We start from the raw sequence: 18,520 nt of genomic DNA, 5'->3' as shown, positions 1-18,520 counted from the left end.
ATTATTTATTCATGTTTATTGAAAAACATATAATTTGTATATTTTAACACATTAAATAATCATGATGTACATGAATTATTAAAAAATAATAGGACTTGTTAAAAGATAAACATATCTAGGTAATAGAATTCAGATCAAATATGCCACGGTAGTTTATATTTAAATGAAAAATGCGGGTAATTCGTTTCATATATTTTTAAGTAAAATGAATAATAATAATAATGAAAAAAAAATCATATTCGTAAGTAGAATTATTTCAACATTAACGTTGTTATTTATCAGTGTAATATTTTATGGTTACTTATGAGGTTCTTAGGAAAAATTGTCTGTTTTAAAACACGAATCGAAGAAGAAAATAGATTGTGCCGCTGAACCGAAAACAATCTAAAAAGTAAAAATATGATTAAAAATAAATTTTTTTATATAAGTGCACAATAATATTGTTCGCATCAAACACCTGCAAGACAATTTTAATGACAACAATCGACGGACAAAACGTGAGCCGTAGTGCGTCAGCCGAAACGCCCTGTATACACTGCGACGATGGCGGTGGCAACGTGAAACTAAGTCAGTAGGTACTTGAACCGAAGCGGTTTAGAGAGCCGGTTCTCGAGTTCACGATTTTTTCCCCTTCGATTCACGCGGACGGACGGACGGTCGGTCGGTCGGACGGAATGGGTTCCGATTTCAACTGCCGGCTCCGGACGACCGAGACAACCGGTCGGAGAAATCCCGAGTGGGAGCGGTGGTGAGGGGGCGAAGGGTAGATAAAAAAAGCGCACCGTAATAATTATACATCCAAACGTCTTAGGGGCGTACATCGATGCGCTCTCATGTCGATACAGCTCGTTCAGCGAAAAATCTCTCGTCGCTAAAATCACCGCGAACAAATGCGAATAAGTGTCGTAGCAACCAAACATTGCGCCCGGGGCGAAACTTCAAAATGCGCCCTTATGTATTTCTGATTTAAAAATATTATGCTTATTGGACACATTGTTTTCAATGATCGCTTTAATAAATATGAAGATTATGTAAACAAATTATGCGGCATTGGCTGTTGTAATTTTTAACATTAAATGCGAGATTTTCATTTTTGCGCTCTCCCAGGAATTGCGATCGGCGCGTAGGCACCTCTCGTTCCCCCCTAGTTACGGCCCTGTACTTGGTGAGTGTACACGCAAGCACACCGGGAACATTTACACGTACGAACGTGTACGAATATGTGTTGTTGGACACAGTCGACCGCGGTAGTTGCGTAACACACATGCACACATGCCGGTACCGAAAACGGTATAATACTTCGAAGTGCGCACGCATTGTCCGGCGGGTAAACGCAAAACTATCAGTTTCAGTGTCGGTATTACTATCGATTTCGTGTCTTGAGGCGTATCTTACGCGTACGTCGCTGTGGTCTCGGACACACGCGCTGACTACGCGATATATTTACTGTGCATTACGTGGGATCCGGGCGGCGGCAATCGGTTCATCCCTTCTTCGCGTTTACTGGTGCCGTAAAGGTACATCCGGCGAAGGCGTTGTTGGTATAATGTTTTTCGGTCCGCGTACGCGTGATCTATACGTTGTTCCGCGTGTTGGACAGCCGATTTTCGATTGTTTTCATTCGGAAACCAGTTTCTATCCGGATTCGGTATCATAACACAACGGTTGGACGTTATTGCGGCCATATATCGCGGGCAATTTTGACCGAAAATTACATCGTCAACATCGCAGTAACATGCGTCACACGCCTGCGAACACTAGGAACCTTCGCACCGAACATTATCCCGATCAATACGTTTGAGACAGGACTATCTGAGTGAGAAGATTTTTATAACGAAAAAAAAAGAAAGACAGACTTTTGCGATGTTTGCAAATGTCCGTGGTGTATAAGCTTAATTTATTGAACACCAATATATGGTGTCTAAGTGTGGATAAAGAAACCAGGTTTATACCACTACAACAGATGAAATACACCAAAGTTTGGTAGGTGGTGAACGCGATGACTGATGATGCGCGCTCTTGAGTTATGACGTCTCGTCGAACGGTTGTCGAAAATTTGACTATACGTCACAGCAGAGGACAATATGATATATTATGTGTCTATAAATGTACATAATAATATTAAACATAAACGCGTACGCACATGTCATATTATTTATTACACGAGATGTGTGTAATTAAGCCACAGTTGGTTTGCGTTTATATTACGGACGGCCATAACGATAATTTAATTTCGCGTATTACAATGATAATATATACGCATAGTGCGACACCGTTCATAATACGAAGATGTCGACCGCGAGCTACAGTGGGTCGGTGTCCGTTTATTTTTATTATTTTTAACAGTCCGATTAAAAATCATCTGCTATTGTTTTGCGTCTAGAGAAAACATAAACAATGTTTGGCCAGGTACACATACACACACACACACACACTTACATGTATAAAACACACGAAAACCAGTTGTTTTGTATGTGTGGCGTGTCTAATATTTCCAGGACGTGATCGCACTGGCAAAACGGCAACATCGCGCCCGGATCCCACGACGGCGACGACGCCCAGTTGTATTTTTTCCGTTGTACATCTCCTCTCGGCCGTATAAGACCCCGAACTTGAGTAGTATTTTCATCTCTTTCTTCTTCGTCTTACTTTATCGGATATCAAGAAGGTCTTTATTGTATACGCGTTTTCGCGTATTTGGAAATTTATTACGTTATTTGTATGTACGATTCAAAGACGCGCGCTTACGACGTACGACTTATTTGCGGGATTCGCGTCACGTCAGGATCGCGTCGTATCGTTATAGCTCGGTCGGTCCAACCAAGCGGACGTTTGCAATCGTCGTACGACCCTCTGCCGACCCGTTTCACAGCTGATCTCGCACGCTACGTCAGGGCCTGAAATACTGTTCCCCCCGAACGTGGTGCTACAACCCTCACAGGTTATTCTGGTATGGAAATCTATCAATAACGATAGTTGAACCGTAAAGATTGTCCACTGAAATCAGTTATGTTTTAAGCGTTGCACTACGTGTTTGTGCGACGGTAACCCGATTGTACATAGGTATGGTAATACTTCGTTAGTCGCGCGAAAACTGGACAACGCGTTGGCGTGTGCGGTGAACACCGTAGTAGTATTATGCGTTTGTAATAATAATGAAATAAGGTGTATATACGTACACACAATCTTATGCGTAAGTTTTACGCGCGGCTGCAAACGTCGGACGCATTATTCGCCCCGAAATAATTGATCGGACTAGAAAACTATGTCGAGACTCACAATGGGCACTGAAATAGCGTTATTCGGTGTACGTCTTGACACCAATGCACGCCGCTGGCGTCTGTATAATAGTGTGTGTACACACGGATCCGGTGTACAACAATCACAACACGGTTAAGACGTAATTCGGGTTTGAAAATAACGAATTCGAAACAATTATTAACAATATGGGCGTCGTACGAGCGAGCGGCGGCGGCGGCGGCGGCGGAGAAAGAATATTTTTTCTCTTAACAAACACCGTCGTCGTTCCTCTACGCGTTATTATAGAAATCGTTGGGCGATTTTATCTGCGAATCAATTGGACGTCCGTACACGTGTATTAAGTACTGCGCGCACATGCGTTCGCGTACGTACACGAGTACGTTTAAATTGTTTTTTTATTTCTTTCCGCATCGTTCACTTCTCACGGGACAGCGTGTATACTGGTAACGGGGGGGGGGGGGGGGGATATCTAGTGCTCTATCGAATATGTTAAGCGTTTGCGCAGCGATTTCCCAAACTCGTATAACGGAACGGCGGCGGCGGTAAACGCGGCGCGTTGAAAGTGCCGCGCAGACCGCAACACCGATGACCGAGTGCACGAAAATACAAACGAAACCGGACGAAACGATTCGTGAGAATTTTCGTACGGACCGACGCGCTGCACAGGGTCGCGCAATCATGTCCATGCGTTCAGTTGTTTTTCCGTCGGGGTGGGCGTTTAATGACCGGCGAAGCCGTTACGTGCGATTTTCGCGTCGAATTTGTCTCCATCAAAATCCCTATAACGTCACTTCATATTACGACACGCACACACGCACTCGTCACAGTTCATAACAGGCGCACGAAACGGTTACTTACAGACGTTTTACAATCGGTTTGCGAAAAAATATTCGCCCAATTTATACGATGCATTTCAAACGGGTTTGCGGAAGGACTAGACGTCCAACTCCGGTCGTCTCTGGACATTTATTTAGAGTTTAGCGCGAAATGTTGGACTACGATTCGTGGTGTTGAAAAACAACGTGTGCACGGATCGCGTACAAGACCCGGTGCGAAGACTAAATACGTTGGCACTAATAAATAATAATAATAACACCGTCGACGACCCACGCCGACGAGGGCATACGTTATGATATGAGTGCATGACGCACCTCCGCCGGGTTCGCATTTATATGCAACTCTTCGATATACGTGTATCGGTGCCGGATTACCAATTGGGCGGAGTAGGCGCTCGCTCGTTTAAGGATCCCTGTGAAAACGGAAAACTAAATTTTATTTTTATTTAATAATACCTGTATTTTATTTACGAATCTACGGGACAAGAGTATTTATGAAATATAATACACATTAAGTTGTAGGTGTTATATGCGGTAATAATAATAAAATTATTTTGAGAAAAATAGAAATAACATAATAATTAATTAATTTTTCTCGCAAATAAAATTTTTTTTTATAAACACAATTTTATTTATTGATAATAGTTGGCTATTATTAAAGCTGTTTAATTTTAATTATTGGACAGTAACGTTAAAGATGTACGTAAAAAATAATTTTGAAGGGCCCAAAATTCGAATTGCCTAGGGGCCCGCAAATGTTCAATCCGGCACTGACCTGTGTTTACCGGTGCAGTACACACCGTTGGCAATGATAAGGCATCGATCTAAGGACACTGCGCGCACACGTATTACGTACGAGTATAATTAGTATATATTGTATACGATAGAAATACACATCATCCTAAGTACCTATTTTGTCGCACCGGTCGACGTGGACCGATAAACGATGCATAAATATACGTGTGTATTACATTTGCGTACATAAATATTTAGTAGAACTGTTATATTTTGATCTAGTGACTTGTGTACAACGCGAAAATGCGTTTTACGAAAATGCGAGTGCTCGTACCCGTGTCGTGCGCGTAACACCTTGTAGCAGTGCAACGTATGTTTATCGGATATATTAAATTAATTGGTAATGCTGCGAACGTATTATTATCAGTAGTACGAGACGTTATGTCATCGATGACAGTTATACGAGTACACGCACGAGTGTATGCAATATAGTTACAGTTAGAACGAATCGCGCATAATGATTTCGACAACAATTGATTAGATGCATTCCAAAAAAGTTTGTCATTCGGAGGCATTACCACGTACGTGATGGTTTATGCGGGTACGGTCCGATCGCAAAACGTCTTAAAAACGAAAGATAAAAAAAAAAATCGACCAATTAAAACGACAACAATGGCCGGTCGGCTATTCGGATGTTAAAAGATCGTCGTATGTCTCACGATATTGGGATCGCTAAAAGTTATAACGTTAAATCCGTTACATGCATCACGATGTGCCGAACAAACATTTCGGGAGTATTTCGAGATTTAATTTTGAAATTTTTTACTGTCGGTTTTTTGACCGCTCGACGATTTCGAAACGATATTCATAATTTAACAATACAAACCGTTACACGGTCGAAAGAAAACGGCTGAACCGTATATTCAAATGTCCACGGGCCCATTAATAAAAACACAAAAACTTCTCATCGGGTACGCTGCTATTCGATTAATCATTATTATTCAATTTAATATCTCTATTAATATTCATGAATGGAGTATTATTATTATCAACGTAGTCGAAGTGTATGATTCTTACTTCCTAATGGCTTGTCCGGAACGTAACGAAAAACTATGAACCGGTTTTGACGCAGGTCAATTCCAGAGGTCGCTGGTCTTCTGCGGAAAATAACAGAGAAGAGCCGAAGAAGAAATTAAGCATGAAATATGAGTAAAATAAATAACATTTAACGACGATCGGCGGCAGTGAAACGTGTGAGCGATATGTTTGAAAATCTGTACGCCGAGATAAGCAACTTTCCCTTTTCGAGATTGTAATTTTAACGTTTTGGCATTTACTCGGAGAAAAATAAAAAACCGCATCGCTATACGAGTATGTTATCAACACCGATGTTGACGAGTTCAATTAAAATAGATTGGGAAGATTGCACAAACAAATCGGTCAAGCGAAAGTTGATCATTCATAACGTACACAAACGAAATATCGTACACGTCAAGAACTTAACGAGATTTTAAGACGTCGACGGAACGGGCTCGAAATTTATCGAGATGCGTTATGCAAATACCCAATATCGGGTACACATCGGTCGGAGTGTGCTGGTCCGTGTAAAACCAATTATACGCTAAATACAGGGGCGGAGTTCACGCTCGATTTGAACGGTTCCCCGGACGATGATCAGGTCCATCGACGATACACGCCGTACACAACGCGAGACGTCTCAAATGAGAAATGAGTTTTTTTACGATCACGATCTTATGAAATACAAACCGCTTATCGAATCGTTCGCGGATCCTCGCGCCACCGTGTGTGATCATTGGCACAGGAATACGTTTACACCGTAAAGCCGATGTACATATACAGGTAACAGTCGGTAATGCGTTACGATTAATAACTATCATTACTGGAATAACTAAAGTTAATCGGTATCCGAACAACAGTTATAACAATAATAACAACAGCAAACAAACGATGCATACGCAGGATTTATTTTAAACCGCGATGTTCTTCAAACGAAAATCGAATAGCAGTCAAAATGGTTTTTCGAGATTTGCACTCGGAACTTATTTCACATGCTCGCTTGAACGTTACACGCGTATTGGGTAAGTACGTAGATAGGTAATTGTTAGATGCAAATCAACCGTAGATATTTGCGCGTAAATTGTTAATCGGACTCGATAGACGACGGACATAATTATTATGTTAAAATTCCGTCGCTTAAAGTATTTATATATATACATGTATACATACGTATATAAGTATGTGTGTATATTTTATACATAACCCCCCGCCCCTCGAATCGTATTAAATTCGTCTGCACCCGCTGCGTTTCACACGCGCTATTAGACCACACGACGGTGTAACCTAGTTTTTCGAGTCTCACGAGCACGGTTTGGCGCGCCGATCCAATTGTAAAACTGCGAGCCGAAGGCCGCTTTTTGACGTGGACATGTGACGTACAGGCAACGAGGGACACACGAATGCGTCTCGAGGTTCGTCTCGAGGTTCGCGCGGACAATACGCGAAATGACATAAGACATCTGCGGGACCGTCGGCGGAAGGATACCTGTGTATATATATATATATATAGTGTTCTCGAAAACGAGAAGAATAAAATGAACGCCGCGAAAATAAAACGGAATCGTGATCGGTGGATAATTTTTCGACCGGGTCGTGATTCGCATATGTTAATTTCGTCAGAGGCAATAAATTAACAGAGGTGTCCGAGGGAATAATAATAATAATAATATTAAACCATGTGAACCTGGAGCAGCCGCAACAGCCTATGCGGTTTCACCGACCCGTATGGATTGCACACGTACAGATGAAAAAAATACGGTCATGACGTCGCCGTTTACGGAGAGCATGTATAATATATTAAACGCTATGTGCGTCCTAAATTTGTTTTTTTTTTTACGTCCGAAATTAATATCGAGATATTGCCTCACTGGCTCGGTCTGACGAAATAAGTCGTTGTCATCGTCGTCATCGTCGCCGTCAAAACGGTTGTTGTGTTCCCTCGTCAAGACGAAACGATAATAATTACTGTCTCCATTCCCGTTCGCGAGATTCCATCCCTTACGCACACACACCACAACCGTGTCGACGGCATAATGTTGTATCGCTACAACGCACGCCTAACAATACGACGGGCCGCGTAGGATGTCTATTCCAACACACACTTATACAGTTGCTTTCCCGGACGTCGTCGTCATTCGAATAGATCAAATTGTTAAAAAATATCGTTGCATTGTGCTCGCCGTACACAGCGCGCACACGTGCACATATATTACGTAGGTATACGTATGCCGTACGTGTACGTGTGTAGGTATATGTTTATTGTGGACCAGGATTGTTTGTTATCTCGGAGGGAATGAGTGGGCGAAAAATCGATTTCCATTCACGTTCTACTCCACGTCCGTAATGTATGTACGCGTATTTATTCAGTTCGCCCGTTCGTTTCCAGTAACGGCATCGTCGTCGGCGTACATAAATAAGTTATAACAAACCCAATGACACACACGTCGCGCAATCAATGCTGTACAATATGAAACTCGCGGTACGCTGCGGACACCGAAGTATACGGTTACATTATCAACCATGCTCGAAAAACATAACGTTCGTGATTCTTCAATACGTTTGAAGATTAAAGTTTCAAAGCCAACGCACGGGACTGAAAAACCGATTGATATAAAATAGGTTGTACGGTGCTGCTGCAGTTATGTGCTGCGGAATTCACTCGTAGTTCGCTCGTCGCGAGCCGTGTTCACGTTCCGGACCGCTCGTGTAATACACCGATTAGAAAATTACACAGTTGCTGCGTTTCAAATATTCTTCGACTGCAACGTAATTAAACAACGCGTTGTTAATGATTAGTTTCGTCCGTGTGTATGTATTTATTATTAAACGTATTAAGATCCACGATTAAATCCTTGATATGCCACCACGGTTACAGGCGAGTTGCGTCAAATAACGCTTGTTCCACTTGTTGTAATAATTGATCTAGTGACGACGACGACGACCACGGCGTCAAGTCGACGAGATAATAATCATACTATCATTTTTCGCACGGGACAAAATCCCGCCGCTGCGTTGTACGGAAAACAAGAACGTAGGTACGGTAAACAAATGAATACTCGAAATATATGCGGTATACACACGGTTTTCTAGTAAATTCCAACGCTAGGTTCACGGCCGGATGACGAATCTCGTATTATTATTATTACTATCGTACATTGTATCGTTCTGCCACGAGGGGGTCGTTACCGCGGTGAGCATAAACGGTCACCACAAATTATGATTTCAAATTCGTGTGCATCCGTCGGTGTGCACGTACGGTCGCGGGCGGTGAGCACACGACGGGGGAGGGGGGGAGGAGGGGAGAATAGAAAACAATAATCGTGCCGCGGAGGTTTGCCGACTCGTGTACGCACTCGAATATACATACATTTAAATTATTACTATTATTATTATAAATCGAGAGCACCCACGCAACATATTTTGATTAATCTGGTCCGGGTAACTCGATCTGTCAGTAGAAAACCGGTCCACCGGCGTGTCTCCTCCCCCTACTCCGTTGCCGACCCGTACCGCCTCCCCGCCGTTCATCAGTCCCCCTCTTTGAGCCTGCTTCCCCGCGGTCCCCCCGTAATCTAGTTTTACCGTAGATACCACACGCCGCCGCCGCCACCGTTCTGCTACGGGTAAGTGGCGTAGCGGCGGGTCCGTTCAGGGGTTCCGATAGATCCGTTTCGGCTTCGGGTGTGGTTCGAAGTCACGACGTCACCTACATTTTATATACCATGGTACTTCTACAAATACTACCATTACTACTGCTATTACTACCGATACTATACGCTGTATATGATACCGACTATTTATATTATAAATAGTATACGAGTGTGTACACATATGGCCGAGAACACGGTTGATTTATTAAAAAATATTTTTAGAGCGATAGAATGAGAGAAAATAGTTCATCACCGAGTTGAAGTTTTTTTAGGTCACTGTACCACCGAAGTGATTTTAAAACTTTTCCGTTGCTCTCTGTTGGGAACAGTGGAATCACAATGTGTACATGATACAGTAAATCGATATAGTACTCCTCGGGAGAACGCGCGAACGAAAAAATTCTGTGAAAACCGGTAGAGATTCGAAAAATTTTTAATAGACGCAGTGATGCGTTAATACGACATGGCTGCAACGTTCTCACAAACTCGGTCTTTCGACCATATAATTTGCCAGCTACAGTCGTAAAATTATACATGGTGTTTGAATCTTTATAATTGCACGTCCCAAAAACAATGGGAAACATTTATTTGGTATAGGAAGAACAACGCGTCGATCGAATTTTACGCCAAACGGGAAAATTAGTTTGAATGTTACACGAATAACAATTGCAACATATTATCCTTTGTTACTGATCGTAGCGATCAGAACTATAGAGACGTGTATGTATATAGGTACGTATAGACACTGGTTTTAATAATTATCGTGCTACGCTAGTAAAAATATTAATTGTTTCTATTTCGGTACGAACTTACGCTCGGGTATAATAAACAATCTATTAGACCACACAATCGACCGAGAAAAAAAAAAAATATTTATATCACGACCGTTGTTTTGCACGCCTTCGGCGAACACTTTTTAATCGGTCAAGCTATTATTTTAGACATTCGTCGGTAGATTTACCTACACCGGGTTAAGCACGCATAGACGACGACTTCGAAATCGTATAGAAAATCTATAATAGGCGTTACGCACATTATACTGCTCAACGCGGATGTATCTCCTAAACCGTATACCACGTACATTTTAACGATGGTAGGAAGTCGTTATAAAAAAAAAATAAATATATTATTTTTTTAATTTTATTACGTACGTATAAACACACGAATATCCCCCGGCCGCTAGCGTCCGGGGAAACGGTGGTTTTAGTAATAAATTTGAAAAGCGTATGGACTCAAAGTTTATGGTATGGATTTTATGTACACGGCCGCATAGAGGTGTCCACGAGCCTACGAACACGTGTGTGTGCACGATGAATATTAGTTTCCAGTCGAATTTTACGTTTCGTAAGATCCACGACGGTTGGTAGAAGACGAATAAATACTTACGCGCGCGCCGTTCCTGTACGCACGAGTGTTGCGTACGTATCGTAACGGTACAACGCGACCTACCGTCTGCGTCGCCGCGTGCAGCCGCGCGGCGTTTCCCGGACCGCTTCGTGTGGCCCCGGTGTTGACGGACCTTAACCACCGAATAAGAATACAGAAAGAAAGAAAGATAAAAAAAAAAAAAAAAAACTAGGCAACTAAAAATAAAATTAGACGAAAAAAAAAAAAAAGAGAAAGAGAAGGAAAATGCTGGCGGAGCGGAACACGGACCGCATTAAAAACCAGTTTCCACGACGCGTCTCAATGTTTGAACACGAGTAACCATTATTATATCGGTCTGGATAATTAGCCCGGATCCGAACACGGCTCTACTACCGTACCTCACCCGGTCGGTCATGATTTCGTAGTTCGGTTCCATTGTCGTGGATTTTCGTAACGAACGAACCACGGGAAACACCACCACCGACTCTGCGAGTTCCGGATTTCATTGTTGTTGTTGTTGTTGTTGTTTCAAGTAGTACACAACGCGTAGGAGTATCTCGTACGTACGAAGGCACCTCGTTTTACGTACGCGAACCGAGTTGCCGTTGCGTTACAGAGGGATTTCGTTATCGATCGTTATAACGACTTTCTCGGGTACTGCGATAAAAATATCATAACAGTACCGAATGAAGGTTTATTGACGTTCGTTAACTTAAAAAATAGTATTTAAAAGTCAATTTTTGAACATCAACGGTCGGTAAACGTTGTCTTGTAATTGATACGTTGTAATGAGTTACTACTAGCGTTAAAATCTCCAACGGATTGGAGAACATGTAATTTCAAAATACTTTTGGAATAATAATTAGTAAAAACATAATTCATCGTTTTGACAGAAAGCAACAACCGTTATAAATTATGTCTTGATCAAGATTTCTTTTTGGGTATACGTTATTTCTACATTTGTAATAGAATCGTGGTAAGGCGTATAATAGACAGTCATACGTGCAATAAGTATTAATTACGATTTTTAGAAAAACAACTTTATATTTTGCTTAAAAAAACTATACTACGTCGGATAATAACAGACAAAATGCAATCATATTCATATACTACAGTCGTCTATTAAACGCATCTATTTTTTTATACATTAGAAGAGTAATTTTCAACCGATATTGGCTACACACTCAATAATTTTTTTTTTTAAACACACTGTGTAAAGAAATAAAATTGTAAATTCACAGTGCTCAAATATGAATTTTTTTTTATGTATGATAGTGAAAAATTATCAATTATTGCAACTATATAATTTTGTATGGAATAGTTTTTAATTGAATATTGTTTATTGATTTATTCGTTATTTATTCGTTTTTCCTCGCGATTTATAGTGTATTATAGCAACACAGTGGTCGAGAAACACGGCGCACCAAAAAGGGTTTTAAAATTTTTTGTTTCCGTAATAAAGCATTTAAAGAATTTAATATAAATTACGAAATTATTATTCATACCAATATATGTAGTCATTTATAGATGTTCTCATTGATAGGCAGTAAAAGTAGTTTTATTTCGCAAATCTTTACAATTCAGACAATAGGATAAATCTCTTTTTTAATTTGTTGAATGCTTTGTGATTATACAATAATGTAGTTGATGTGCTTTATATTGTTACTAACTGACGATAACAAACATATTGTGCAATCTCGATTAAGAACGGGTCTAATGGTGTTCTCGATAAAATCGTCTTTTCGTTTTCTTTCCCGATCATAAAACATGATGATTGTTCGTAGAAAAGTTTTCACGAAAAAAAAGTATGTTCATGTTTTAATTGTGTACAGAGCTTGGTGTATGATTATCAAACGAGAATTGACGTTTACTCGTTTAATTAAATGGTATAATAATAATAATGTCGTCTGTGATGCGTGAGTAGAAAATATACGGTTTCAGCGAATATTCTAGTCTTGAAATATTATATCCATCATATTTGCGCAATACATTTACGTATAACAAAATAAGTAATAACATAATAGCTTCTTTTCGTATGGCCAATTATTTCTACCTGCAAAGTCTCTGTCTGCGCATCCGTCTCCTGGTTGACGTTATCAACATCTCCGCCTTTGGTCCCGATTCGGCTGCATGTAAAACGTGATTCCATTCAACTGGAGCGGTGATTCATTGTGCCCATAATTCGCACGTGGAATTTAGCAAATTGGTCTGGGCGAATTATTATCTGCCAGCATCGCGAAAACACTGCACGGATCACGACTTGAAACGGTCTCACGTATATATTATATCCAACAAGTCTAGCCGCACATCCCACGCGCAATATGGACAAATGAAGCATAATGGAAGAGAAAAAAAACCAAAAGAAAACATCTTTGTTGTTGTGTGCCTCAATTTCACTGCATTGTTAACGTTTCTTATTCCATACTCTACGGCAAAATATGCTGCACGATATTTGACATCGCGTTTTGAAGGATAGATATTATTATTATTATTATTATAGATCATGGTCTGCATGGGGTGGAGGTCATATGCAGTGTTGTGTCCACCCATATGACGCACACACACTCGCATACACAAAGATAACCGTAGTCGTCAAGTGTATGTGTCTGCATGGTCGATGACGTATCCATGACGTTAATATGAAAATTACAGACAACTTTCTCGATCCAAGTCGATCGTTTATGACTGACTGACAGAACACGTTTTTCTTAGTCTTCTAATTATTCTGATGGATGCATGGTCTCTTTACATCACTTTTTGTAGGTCGTTTTTTCCTATATGGGAAGGGATTATTGACCATTTACAGAATTTCGACATTTTCAAGATAATACAAATCATCCCTAACTGAAAATCAAAAGATTTTTTACTGCCCCGGTGTATTTTCTACAAAACAATTATGTATCTATATATAAAAAAAAAATCCTACAGATATTAATCTTATATGATATTTTCGAAACAATTATATGATAGAAGACTAGTAAAGTAAGCGAATTTGGTATGTATACTTGCACAGTATCATTGAAAAAAAATTAATTTTATAGCTTATTTTTCAATGGTCTATATTAAAAAAGGAGAGAAGTTAAAAGGAGAAAAATCATCATTATCATTACGGAGTTCTTTCGTGATCTTTACGAGCACTTTGTTGGACATTAAGTGTACTCCAACGATGCTAAATGTAAAGATTGTAATGATTCATGGGGGATCCGTTACACGTCAAAATTTAAGCACTCGCTAATTTTAAAATGTGTGTGTGTGTGTGTGTGTGTTTATAAAAAAATGTTCAGTTATGTGATTTCTATAACACAACGATATATTTGCGCCGGCGGTTATGTAGAGATTTTGTTCGGAGTAGAGTGAAAAAAAACGGCAACGACCTCGAAGGCACGAATAATTTTATATCGTGTCAGGGGTCGAATTTCTCCGTTAGAAACGTTGGGTTTGAGCCGAAAACGGAATTTCGTATATATGTATAATAATTATACATCTATTAAAATAAATATTAACTTTATAGAAATTTAAATGCAATATAAAATACAAACCACTTCAATAATTAGTAATTATCTCCTGTGTGGACAGTACACTAGTTATTATTTCATTAACAGTTATGCAATCATCAACGAATAATAGTAATATAGTTTATGTCAACTATAACCTTAAAAGGATAACGGCATTTCTCCATATACTAATGCACCAATTCACAAAACGATTTACAAAAATTTGTTTAGTTATATTATATAAACGTGGTATTCATTAAAGTACGAGTACCTTACGATTTGACATTAAATATTAAATTAACATAAAGTTGAATAAATTAATAAAATTTGCTAGATTATATCATCACTAATTTTCTATTGTCTATATTTATCGAACATGAGGTAAATAAATTATTTAAATTATTTTGTTTTTATTATTATGTTATTAGCATACTAAAGTATAATATATATATATTTATATTTGTTACACTACCCTTGTAATCTTGAATCGGTATAGGATTAAGAAAAAAATGTCTGATTCTCTTTTACACAATAAGTTTTTAATATCGAACTCTTAAGATATAATTAAAGCATAAACGAATATTTCAAAATTGAGATTTGGATATTTATGAAATCGCATATCTTTTCCATTAATCCAATTTAATGTGGACCTGGATATAAATTTGATTACTGTTCTGTAAAATCAAAAATTACTAATATTAATTTGAATATTTTTGCATATTTTATGGTTTTATATTTTTGGGATTTTAATAATATAAATACATACTTTAGTACAATTTGAACTTTTTAAAAAATAATTTAAATTAGCGAATAGATAAATGATATATTATTAATGCGTATACCTATTAATGCGTATATTTGTCCCAAATATTTTTAGATTCAAGTTTGATAAAATTAAAAAGAATCCTTGTATCACAGTGAAACACTCATAATGTAAGTTAGTATATATAATAAAAAATATATAAAAATAACAACTAATACAAAACAACTACTTATAATAGTTTTAATATTAATACTAAAGGTAAAATACATTTTATTCTGCGTATCTTGTTGTTTTCCTTAGCTAAAATTTATTTTTTATGATTTTTGTGCATAAATACATACATATTACATTAATTTTAAGTGTATAGACATCTGAGCCCAAGTCATAATTTTGTATGTGATTAAAAACACTTGTTTTTTATTGAATCTACAATTTTTTTTTTTTGGTTGACGATGACGTAGTACCAACCATAAAGTTCTTGCTAAGGTAGAAAAATAAGAAAAAAAAAAATTCGACACTCGTTATTTTCTTTTTATGACTCCACAGCTACTCGTTATAGATAAATAAATATATTATATACATTATAAATGGAAACCACTCCGTCATTAAAAAACTTACGTCCGAATACAAACACAACAATGATTTATACAAGAGGTTCGACGACGAGTGTCATACATATAAACAAAACTAGCAGAAAAAGAAATTCCACCGAGGTTATTAAGGTGCGTTAGAAACCGGTGCCTCGAGGGGCGGTTGGTACATTCGGTTATATAACCTGGATTCATTATTGCACGCGCTTCGGAAATAATTCGCAGAACAGGTACAGGATGCAGTTGCATTATGTTAAAATTTTGAAAATTCGTAAAAATTTTCTGACGTTAACGTGTACACGGGTTTTTTTTCCCCTTTTGTCGCCTGTGTAGGAGTGTTCATAGGAGAAGAAGAATATCGCATGATGCGTATAACCGTAAAAAAGACGAGAAAAAAAAATACCGGGAGCATGATGACCGAAGCCTTGTTATGGAGAGAAAATACTTTATGTTATTATTTATCGGATTCTGACGTCCCGGAAGTGTGCAGATGATAACGAGATCTTCTGTGCATCGTATACATATCTCGTTAAAAGCGTTCACTGTAATATACCAACACATCATCACAGCGGCGGCGTCAAGCCGCGAAACACAATAACATCGAACACATAAGTGGCGTTCGCACGAAATGCGTAAATCGTGACTTTCAGCGTATACACTATTAGCTGTCCATCAATGGCAGTCGAGAACGATCATTAAAACGGTGATTTGAATAAAGAGCAACACGGTTGACCGAAAACTGCGTACATGGCAATATCATACGCGTTGAGCGCGCCTATAATGTGACGTATAACAAGTCTCGTTAATCGACGACGTTGGTTGTAAGCGTGGGACGATGGGTAAGAGGGGAGAGGAGGAGAAGTTTTGCCACCATCTGCTATGGGTAATTTTACGGACGCCAAAAGGACTACAGAGGGAGAAAAACGGCTCATAATCGTACGTTCTTTGGCTTGTGGACGTATTTTTTTTTTTTTTACCGCGACCCACATACGAATGGACTCCGAAAAACGTGTATTCAAGTATTCGATTTGCAAGAACCTGAACAGATTAAGACAAGTTCGCAATAGCAAGAGTTTAGGTGCGTACGTGCAGCCGTATATCATTACTATTATTGTCGGTGTTATGCTTTGTGACAAGTCACGCGTTTAAATTATAATAAAACACGCGGTCGCGTACCAAAACCATAGAGTAATATAACCGTTGATGGAGAAGAAAACGAAAAAAAAAAAAAATCAAACGTACACGCAGAAGAAGTGCGGCGGTTCTTGGAAAAATTCCGGTCGAATACACAAAAAGAGCGCGCTGCAGTGGGAAACGGGAGATAATTTTTGACGACCGCGAAGCGCACGGAGAGCGGAAAAACACGGAGACTTTAACGGTGGTGATCGCAGTAGAGAAATCCGCGGTGCGGTCCGCGAGTAAATCCGCGCGCGGTGGCCCGTTCGACGACGTCCGCGGAGATTTGGGGGTGTGTTCAACGCGCGCGTGACGCGAACACGGGGTCGCCGCAAGTGTACGCGCGGGTTGTTAAACAGCAACGGGGGTGGTGCATGTTGGTTGTGTGCAAGTTGTACGTACCGCATGAACCGGGATATCGGCGTATTCGTGTTGTCGGACGGCGACGAGGTGAGTAATCCAAAACGACCGGGCGGGTAAGAAATCGTCGGCGCACACTGCCGGCGCGCAACGGTTCGGATACCCGTGATCGCGCACGAACACTGCACCGGGACGAACACGCAGCGAGACGAAGGAAGGAAGGAAAAAAAAACGGTATTTTTATAATTTTTTTTTTTTTTTTTTATTACGTACGGCGTGCGCGAAACTTGTTGTCGCCGGGACTTTGCGCGCAGCCCCGTACGGGCGAATATCGGAAGTTCGTGCGATTGGGTCGCAAAAGTTTTGGACACGCGCACACACACACACACACACACATACACACACACGTAACACGCGCGCACACGCAAACACACACGAACACGCGCACGCGGACGACGGTTGGTTGGCGGCCGGCGAGACCGTAAATCACGTACTGCACGCGCGCAGGTAACTCAACTCGACGACCGGTGGTGCCGCCGCCACGTGAAAACCCGCCGCGAGTCCATCCGCCTCCCACCCCGAGCACCGGCCGCGCGTCGTTACCCAAAGACCTAATTCCACCGCGGCCGCCTCGCCGGCGCACTGCTCTCGAACCGCACCGCACCGCCGCCGACGCTGCGCGCGCGCACTCGCACCGACGGCCGGTAAAAAAACAGAAACGTACGCGCGCACACAACCGACGGGTTCCGTTAAACCTCTCAGCTGCTCCGGCTCTTCGGGTCACACACACACACACACACGCGTGTGTGTGTGTGTCAGACTCGCGCACGCACCGCCGCCGCCGCCGCCGCCGCGTGTATAATCAACGGCACCGTGTACGTGAGTGCACTCTGTACGCGCATACAGGGTGTTCCGCCGCCAAGAACCGTGTCGTCCGTAAGAAGACTTCGCGCTGTTTTCCCGTCGCAACACGATATGTCCTGTTGAAAGTTTTCGTTTTTTTTTTTTTTTTTTTTTGAATAGAAATTTTCCGCTGCAAAACCGTCGGCACGGATGTATGTTTTGTTTTTCACGATGACGCGGACGAATTTTAACGCTTTTGCTAAGAACTCCGTGGCGGACAGATATTTGTAAAAAAAGGTTACGCATCGTTTTGAACTTAACGCCAAAAGTGACTGCGTTGCGATTTCTAATAGTGGACGGTTTAAAG

General features: G+C 40.3%; 1 protein-coding gene across 1 annotated transcript in view; it reads right to left on the bottom strand.

The window, feature by feature from the left end:
* The window catches only part of LOC112688229 (myosin-G heavy chain-like), a 65,149-nt gene extending 47,319 nt beyond the window's left edge, over nucleotides 1-17,830 (bottom strand). The window contains exon 1 of the mRNA XM_025561327.1: nucleotides 17,353-17,830. The gene's annotated coding sequence lies outside the window, so the exon portion shown is untranslated. The remainder of the gene's footprint in view (nucleotides 1-17,352) is intronic.
* Nucleotides 17,831-18,520: the final 690 nt, after the last annotated feature.

The sequence above is a fragment of the Sipha flava genome, unplaced genomic scaffold (genome assembly GCF_003268045.1).
Source record: "Sipha flava isolate LNK unplaced genomic scaffold, YSA_version1 37_pilon_pilon, whole genome shotgun sequence".
Classification (NCBI taxonomy): Eukaryota; Metazoa; Arthropoda; class Insecta; order Hemiptera; family Aphididae; genus Sipha; species Sipha flava.
Note: the sequence above shows the minus strand (reverse complement) of the source record. Positions and strands in the feature narration are given on the sequence as shown.